This window comes from Marmota marmota, unplaced genomic scaffold (assembly GCF_001458135.2).
Source record: "Marmota marmota marmota unplaced genomic scaffold, marMar, whole genome shotgun sequence".
Lineage (NCBI taxonomy): Eukaryota > Metazoa > Chordata > Mammalia > Rodentia > Sciuridae > Marmota > Marmota marmota.
Genome location: NW_026000093.1, coordinates 24,121,248 through 24,130,472, shown reverse-complemented (window position 1 = coordinate 24,130,472; position 9,225 = coordinate 24,121,248). Strand labels below are relative to the sequence as shown.

Genomic DNA, 9,225 nt, shown 5'->3' with positions numbered 1-9,225 from the left:
AAATTTTAAAAAGCCTTTTAGGGCTGGGGATATAGCTCAGTGATAGAATGCTGGCCTGCATGCATAAAGCCCTGGATTTGTTACCCAGCACTGACACTTAAAAAAAAAAAAAAAAGCCTTTCAGGCAAAAGTCATTAATCAGTTCAAAAAGAAACTGAGTCGCCCATGTATCTAGTTTCCTTTTGTGGGTATTATTATACAACAGTGCCTCGCTGAGTAACTTGCAACGTTGAGTGCCTTAGCCCTAACATCCTCTTCATGCCACACTCCATAAAAGCAGTAGAGGGTGAACTTAATTTAGCTGTTTCAGCCTTCTTGGAAAGGTGCCTATATCTAACCACAGGAAAGCAAGTAAAAAGGAAAGGCTGTTCGAAAGAATGCAAGATGAGGGCATTCGGAGACGGGGTGGGCAAAGCCCGGGGGTGGGGGGCGGGGATGGGAAATATGGTTCCTAAATTGAGCATCAAAGCCCAGGACTTTCCGTGAGTGAGCTCAAAATCTACAAACCCAGGAGACTAGACTTGGGGGCGGAGAACGGCTCCCAGAGTGGGAGTGGGGGTGTGGCTAGTTTTCAGTAAACACAGAGCTATACCGGGAAAAAAGGAAATGAAGCTAGCGGATTAAGCGAGCCGTTGAGATGCTCGTCAACACGCCCTGCAACTTTTCAAAAGGCAGCTGCTGCTTTATTAAGAGCACGATTTTATTAGCATGGGAAACCCACTCCCACGTCTCAATCTTTCCATTGCACTATCTTCCACTTCCAAGCGTACCCACAAACCAGAGGCAGGCAAAACCTCTACCACTACCGAAATCCTAACGTGCAGCACAAGAAACTACAAGTTCCAGGATGCACCGCTGCCTGGGGCCAAACACCAACAACAGCAACTCTCCAGAAAAACTACAAGTCCCAAGGTGCAGTTCTGCCTAAGATTCCCGAGAGCCTTTGCAGAAATTGGATTAGGTTGGCGCGGCATGCTGGGAATCCAAAATATCTAGAATCGTACTGGTGGAGGTTTGCCAGTGACGTCTCTTTGGAGGGCCTGAGTTACTGAAGGGGAAGGGAAGAGACGCTACGCACTTCCTGCAGACCCGTGGGCGAAGGACCGCGTCTCAAGCCTCACCAGGTACTAATCTCCCGCCCGTCGCAGAAAGCGGCAATGACCCGGCGGAAGTAATTCCTTCGACTGCCCCGGAACTCACAGGGGCAGGCAGCTGGGGGTGGGGGGGTGGCCCTGGAGTAGGGGCTGTGGCGGTACGAGGGGACTCGGCTGCGGTGGCTGCGAGGCTGACGAGTGAGTGTCGGGTTGGGGCGGGAACCGAGCTGCTGGTACGCGTGGAGAGTGAGGGAGGCTAGAACTGGGTGGTTTCACAGTCCCACTTCTCACCCCTTCCCATCTGGGCGGGGAAGGAACGGAAGCTCTTAACCTCCCGGGCCTCCCCAGCTCTTGGTTTGGGGGAGGGGAGAGGAGGTTGGCGGGACCTTTTCTGGCGCCCCTCGGTGGGCTTGGAAAGATGTTGAAGGAGGGGAGGCTCCCGGCGAGATTGGGCCTTCGCTGGGCTGAGCGCGGGAGGGTGGAGTTAGGAGTATGGCATCCCTCTCGTCTTTTTCTTTTTTCTTTAATCATGTGCGTTCAGTTCGTTCTTGTCTTGAAGTCAGTCTCTAGTCCCAGGAGTGGGTCCTCACTCTTCCAGCAGCGGGACCCCGAAAAGAGTTTATCTTCCAGGCAACTCCTTGGATGATCTCTTCCTGACTTTGGTTGGTTGGGGTTTTCGTGCATCTACATCCCAGTCTTGACTGAAAGAAGGTATCAAATATAGTGTCCAATTGATTTCTTACTGAAATCTCTTTAGTAGCATTTAACTGTGGAATTTGGGTCATTTAGTGTGAACATTTCTATTGAGCATCTCTTTCAGTGTAGAAAGTAACTGAACTCTTTAGTCTTATTTATTTATATGCGGTTCTCAGGATCGAACCCAGTGCCTCACACATGCGCTCCACCACTGAGCCACAACCCCAACCCAATCTTTAGTCTTTATAAAAAACAAACAAAAACTTATTTTTAAAGTTCCAAATTTGCTTTTTGATCTCAATTTATTTCCTTTTTCGTTAAGTGGCCTAAAATGACAAATATCTAATCTCACCTACGTTATAATCATGTTGAAAAATCACAGTTCACATGTGAGTTAAAAAATTATTGGTATACAATAATTATGTATATTAGTGGGTTTCACTGTGACATATTTGTACGTGTACATAACATGATTTGGTTAATTTCATTTCCCAGTACCTCTCTTTGCCCTGCCTTTTTCCTCCTGGTGGTCCTTGTCCTCTCTTTTACTGGTCTCCTTTCTATTTTTACCAGATTCCTTTTTTTCTCTCTAATATCTATGATATAACATAACAGCTCTTGACGTTCTTGAGTCTGGTTAGTTTGCTTAACGTGATGTTCTGAAATTCCATCCATTTATCAGCAAATGACATAATTTACTTATTTTTTTTTAGAGAGAGAGAGAGAATTTTTAATATTTAGTTTTCGGCGGACACAACATCTTTGTTTGTATGTGGTGGGCTGAGGATCGAACCCGGGCCGCACGCATGCCAGGCAAGCGCACCACCGCCTGAGCCACATCCCCAGCCCAATTTACTTATTTTTTAAAGCTAAATAAAACTCCATGATGTGTATGCAGTGAATATATGCCACATTTTCTTTATCCATTCATCTGTTGAGCCTGGTTACTGTGAGTTGCACTCCTATTGCTATAAACATAGGAATGCATGTATTGCTTCAGTTGACTTTAATTCTTTTGGATAAATACCAAGAAGTCACAAGTGGATTTATTCTTTCTAGAGATATAATGTCAAGGAAACAGCTGTGATTCTTCCCATCATGGATATTTGTTGTGATGATTCAGGGTTCTACTTCATTTTTATCTTGTGTTGATTTATGTATTTATTTTTATTTAATTTTTTGCAGTTTGGGGGATGGAACCCAGGGTTTCCCATATGCTAGGCAAGTGCTCTACTATACCCCCAGCCTCCTATTTAAATTTTTAAAAACTCTTTTTTGTTAAATGTGAAGGTTTAGCCAAGTGTGGTGGCACATACTTGTAATCCCAGCATCTTAGGAGACTGAGGCAAGAGAATTGCAAGTTTGAGGCTAGCCTCTACAACTTAGTGAGGCCCTGCCTTAAATGATAAAGGGTTTGGTGATGGCAGGCACAGTGGCACATACCTATAATCCCAGCAACTCCAGAGCCTGAGTTAGGAGTATTATAATTTCAAGGCCAGCTTTAGTAACTTAGGGAGGTCCTAACCAATTTAGTGAGACCCTGTCTCAAAAGATGAAAAGGGCTGGAGATGTAGCTCAGCAGAGAACTCCCAGTTTCAGTCTCAGTACCATGGGCATGGAGAGTAAAGTTTTGTCTAAACTATCATTCAAAAATTACACATTTATTTCAAAAGGAGAGAATCTTTATCACTACTAGATGGTACTTCTGTCAGAAAATTAAGCAGTAGTGGACACCCAGAAATTATAGTCAGCCCTATATATCGAGTTCTAAAGTAATATTAGTTTAGTGCTTTTTTTTTGTATAATTTTCAAATGCTGCAAATTAAATTTATGCTCTTATGTGTTTATGCATTTCAGCTAACCTGCCATCCTAAATGATTTATTGTTCCATTATTATATAAGGTCAGACATAGCTCATCCAGTGGTGCCTCAAATTTTAAAAAAATATTTATTGAGAATCTACTATTATTGTCACTGTTTCAGGCCTGCCCTCAAAGAACTTGAGAAGAGAGTATATGTATAAGTAATCAAATAATAGTTTCAGGTAGTGCTTAAAGGAAATATGTCAAGATTAGGGGTTAGTGTAACTGGGATGGGAATGTCTAATTTTGATAGACTAATCAGGGAAGACCTCTCTGAGGAGTTGATGTTTTAGCTGTCTTAAGGAAGACTTAAAGGAAGAATTTTTCAGACAGCAGCAACTGCAAATGCAAAGATCTTGAGATGTGAGTAAACTTGACCTATTCAAAGAATACTAAGAAGATCAAGGTGAGTGGAACATAGTAAAGGAGAAGTAGTGCAAGATGAGGTGAGAGAAGTTAACAAGAAATAAATAAGATTGGGGCCTTATAGTCCTCTTTCTATCTGTAATGAGAAGTCAAAGCATTAGAGGGTTTTGTGCAGGAAAGTGATACTGGTTTATGCTTGAGATGGTAGTTTGCTGGGTGGAGAACAGACCAGCTGGGAAGAAGATGGGGAAACAATCTCATGAGTAGACTTTGTAGTATTCTGTTTGAGATATGGTAGCTTGAACTAGAGGTATAGAGTTAGAAATAAATGAGAAATGGTCTGATTTGGAATTTAATTTGAAGCTGGAGTCAAATCAGTTCACCCTGGGACAAAAGAAAAAAAAAAAAACTAAATGATCATATGTTTTGCCTGAGCATCTTTTGAGTACCATTTACCAAAATGAGGAAGACTGGAAAGGGACAATGGTTTCTGAGAGAAGTCTCAGGAATTCTATATGGGACTCGTTGAGTTTGAATATTAAGATAGCTGAGAATATGTGAGAAGGCAAATTAGAGGTTCATAACTTGCACTTAACAGAGAAACCAGTCTAGGAAGTTAATCTGGAAATCCTGTTTTATAGGTGATATTTAAATCTGTGTACTGGAGGATATCAAGCGAATGTTAATAGAGAATAAGGCAGAAAACTACAAGTGATAAAAGTAAAAAAAAAAAAAAAAAAACAGGAGAGTATAGCATTAGGAGCACTAAGGGAAAAAAAGAAATATCTCAAGGAAGGGAGTAGGCAGTTGTGTAAAGTTGCAACAAATAAGGTGAGGATTAAAAATTGGACACGTGACCATGCAAAATTTGATATGACGAGACTCTTGAGCAAATTGATAGGCCAAAAGTCAGACTGGAGTGGGTTTAGGAGTGGATGGCAACCTAGGGGTATAGTTTAGTGGTAGAGCACATTTTCCAGGCCCTGGGTTCAGTCCCCAGAACCAAATGAAAAAAGAGGATGGTGAGTTGGAGGGCGTGAGGATATGAATAATGACAAAAGCAAGTCCTTAGGGGAAAAGGTATAGGACTCAGTGCTTAATGGAAGAGCTGACTATGGGCAAGACGTATATTTTTTTTTCAACTTTTGAAACAAAAACATGAATAGTATATGGTGTATAGATGCAGGTAAGTTGTAGGTAGGAAGATAAGGTAATTGAAGTGATTTATTTCAGTGTATTTTTAGCCCATCATTCTAAAGGTTCTTCTAAATGATTTTATAAGGTACAGAATCTATGAGTAGATGTACACAATATATTGGAAATAACTGCTCATAATTTTTGCAAACTGAAACAAAGGAATCTGGAGATGTTTAAAAAGGTGATTAGGCAGTTTACAGGGTGAAGCAAACACTCAGAGGGAACATGCAGTGCTCTGTAAATTCTGTATTGTAACTGGGCTCGCACACGCCTATAATCTCAGCAGCTTGGGAGGCTGAGGCAAGAGGATCGAGAGTTCAAAGCGAGGCTCTAAGCAATTCAATGAGACCCTGTCTCTAATAAAATACAAAAAAGGGCTGGGGATGTGGCTCAATGGTTGAGTTAAATACCCAGTACCCTCTCACTCCCACCTGCCCCCCCCCAAAAAAATCTGTTGTGTGGAGATAAATGCTTAATAAAGATGGGAAATTGAGTTAAAGGCAGTTGTAAGGGCAAGGTGAACTTAAGATGGACTCAGGCATTAAAATGGTAGCGCTAGAAGGGACTTGTTGACACAATCTAGTTTATTTCCTTCATTTGGGAGACAAGAATCAGAAATCCTGTCCCTTAACCTAATATGGTCTCAAGATAGAAATTAAGGGTTTAGGATTCTTTTGCTTCTTATCCATGAGCCTCTAGGACTGAGGGATTTAAGATTAAGAACTAGAAATGGTTGTTACATTTTTTAACAGTTGAACAAAAATTCAAAGAAAATTTTTATAACTCATAATAAAAATTATGTGAAATTCAAAATTCTCTGCCGTAAATAAAACTGTGGAAACACAATCATACTCATTTGTTTACATCTGTCTTGCTGCTTTTGCCTTCTACTCAGAGTTGGAGTAGTTGTGACAGAGAGCTTATGACCTGGCCTGCTAAGTATAAAATATTTACTTATCTGTCCCCTTACAGAAAAAGATTGCTATCTCCCACACTAAAATGTAATTTCCAGACTGGGAAATAAAGACTAAAATAACGTGTCTTTATTTTGTCCACAGATTATCTGAAGCATCTAGAAGAGTGTGTGTGTCTATACACATATATACATACGTGTTCATATGTAGATAGGCATAGATGAGTGAGCCTCTGGTTTGGAAATAATCATAGAAGTTAGTGTTTCGATGTGTTTGCTCTGTGCTAGGCACCATTCTAAGTGCTTTTTACATAAACTCATTCTTTAAGGCTCTGGGGTAGACTCTGTATTCCCATGTTATAGAAACTTAGGCACAGAAGGTTATATAATTTCCCCCAAGGTGACATAGCTAGGAATCTGCAAAGGTCAATTGCGTTTAAGCACTATTTTATGTGGAGGGCTAAAATCAAGTCTTCATGGATGATAGAAAACAATACTAGAATGGTTAGGTAGGAGAAATGAAAGAGGATAGTGTTACAAAGGACTGTGTATCTTCCCCTGTGTTCTTAAATTAGGCATTAAAAATCCATATCTCAGCCTGTGTTCCTTATCAGTCACTCTTTTGTTTCATAAGGCCCAACTCCCCAATCTCTGACCTCTTTTCCTACATTCTCTCCTTGACTCACTCCTCTGGCCAAACTGGTGTCTTGGTGTTCTCTTCTTTCAAAGATTCATTCTTTCAGGCCTCAGATAACCATATCTTACTCCCTACTTTGTATGGGTCTCTGTCAAGTGTTGGTGAAGCCTGTCTTTACCACCCTGAATACAATACCAGCCTCATCTCCTCTCTGCCCATTCCCTACTTACCTTACCCTGCTTTACTTTTCCCCATAGCTCTTCTTCTATCTCACACGTTATTTTAATCTTCTGTCCCCACCTTTCTTTCCATGAGAATCTTCTGTTAATGTTTTTCTCTGTGTCCCCAATGCCTAGGATAGTACTTGGCATTCTAACCCTCAGTAACTACTTGTTGAAGGAGCTGGGTGTGGTGGTGCATGCCTATAATCCTAGTGACCCAAGAGGCTGAGGCAGGAGGATCCCAAACCTGAGACCAGGCTCAACAACTTAGACCCTGTCTCTAAAAATAAAAATAAAAAGGGCTGGAAAATAGCTCAGGGATAAAGCACCTCTGGCGCAATCTCCTGTACCACTAAAAAGTCCTGGTGGGAGGAATAGAATTTAGTGGTAGAAAGTGAAAAGCACTTAGAATGGTCCCTAGCATGCATGAGGTCCTGGGTTCTATATCCAGCAAAAGAAAGAAAAGGAAAGGAAAGGGGAAAAAAATTCAATAAGTTGAATAAGCATTTGTATGAGCCAAAGAACCCTTAAATATGAGTCCAGGAGGATTCATCTTTGACATCCAGGCCAGTATTTGAGCTATTCTGTACCACAAAAGTTCCCAGGACCTATCTACCCCACCCAACTCACCTGTATGATCTGGGGCCACATTAATGAGTCTTAATTTGAAGTCAAACATAAAAGTTATATCAGGCATCACAGATGAAGATAGAGTGGGGAGCTAGCAATGTTTTCTGTGATAGGTTAATGTCACCTTATACTGAGCTGTGGAAAATTCTAATGTATATATTTAGACACTGAAGGTCCCAGGGGAGAATCCAGATAAGAGTAAATATTCGAGAGTTTTGTAGTTAAAAGTAACATAATTTTCCAGTTCTCAGGAAACAAAACAGTATAAACCCTGAGTTGTTGTAGAACAAACTTGTTCATCTTTAGCTCAATAGAATGATTTCTTATCCTTCGAATTATGAGTTGTAATAGGTTAAATGGAAAATGTTTGGAGCCTGCTTCAAAGATCTTTAACAATGGTAAGTACTAATTAGTAATTAAAGGTAACTGATATCTAGTTATTAAGGTAGAAAATTCTAAGGTACAGTTTTAGTCAACCTCGGACAACTTAACCCAGACATCTCTGCAATGGTGTATTCTTATTAAAGTTCATACCAGCCCATGTGGTAGGTATTAATATTCTTATTCTTTAAGCTGAGATGGAACAATTTAAGTCTACAGAGTGGCACTGTGGGGATCTAAACATGCAGCCACCTGGTCTCCCTTAACTGATGGCAGAAGAGTGGACCCAGGCAAGCACAGGAGTGGGGACCCAATTTATGCTATAAGGTTTCAGTAAGAAATCCTCTAGCCTAGCAGGGTGGTACACACCTAAATCCAGGCTACTGGGGAGACTGAGGCAGGAGGATTGCAAGTTCAAGGCTAGCCTGGGCAATTTAGTGTCTCAAAATAAAAAGGGCTGGGGAGATAGCTCAGTGGTAGAACACTTCTGGGTTCAGTCCCCAATGTAGCAAAAAGAAAAATAATATCTGTTGAAGGAATGAATTTGTAAACTGGTTTCCAACAACACTGAGTTATGCTGTATGCCCACCATCCAAGCTGTTTGACTTTGCTCATTACGTTGCCTGGATCACTCTCCCCTTACAGTCTAGACTGATAAAAACATCTTCATCCATTGAGACTCATCAAAAGCTATTTTCCTTTTATGGCTGTTCACTTAACAAATTTTCTATTGCAGCCTTGTACCTCAGAATTACTTGCTTTGAAACAAACTCCCCATCCTCCTCTGGTAGAATCTACATTTTTATTAAATCTGGGGTAATGTCAGTATGTCTTTGGAAAGGTTAATCAGACAGAAAACCTTCCTGGATTTAAAACATCTTTGGAGTTAAGAGACTGCAGCTTCAGGGGCTGGAGTCGGGGCTCAGTGGTAGAGCGCTTGCCTAGCACATGTGAGGCACTGGGTTCAATTCCCAGCACCACATAAAAATGAACAAATAAAATAAAGGTATTGTGTCTGCCTACTAAAAAAATTTAAAAAGAGGGAGAGAGAGACTGCAACTTCAGTGGGCGAGGTGGCCCACGCCTGTAATCCCTTTGGCTCAGGAGGCTGAGACAGGTGGATCTTGAGTTCAAAGCCAGCCTCAGCAATGGCGAGGCTCTAAGCAAATCAGTGAGACCCTGTCTCTAAAAAAAATAAAAATAAAATAGAAATAGAAGATAGTAGCAT

The 9,225-nt window shown here is 41.1% G+C and overlaps 1 protein-coding gene across 3 annotated transcripts in view; it reads left to right on the top strand.

Moving 5' to 3' along the window:
- Positions 1-1,001: 1,001 nt before the first annotated feature.
- The window catches only part of Eloc (elongin C), a 22,470-nt gene continuing 14,246 nt past the window's right edge, over positions 1,002-9,225 (top strand). Inside the window, exon 1 of one of the 3 annotated variants that reach the window (XM_015485875.2) lies at positions 1,002-1,124. The gene's annotated coding sequence lies outside the window, so the exon portion shown is untranslated. Of the gene's footprint in view, positions 1,293-1,786; positions 1,806-9,225 lie in introns of those variants that run through there. The other 2 variants (XM_015485874.1, XM_048783069.1) reach the window with 2 other exon arrangements.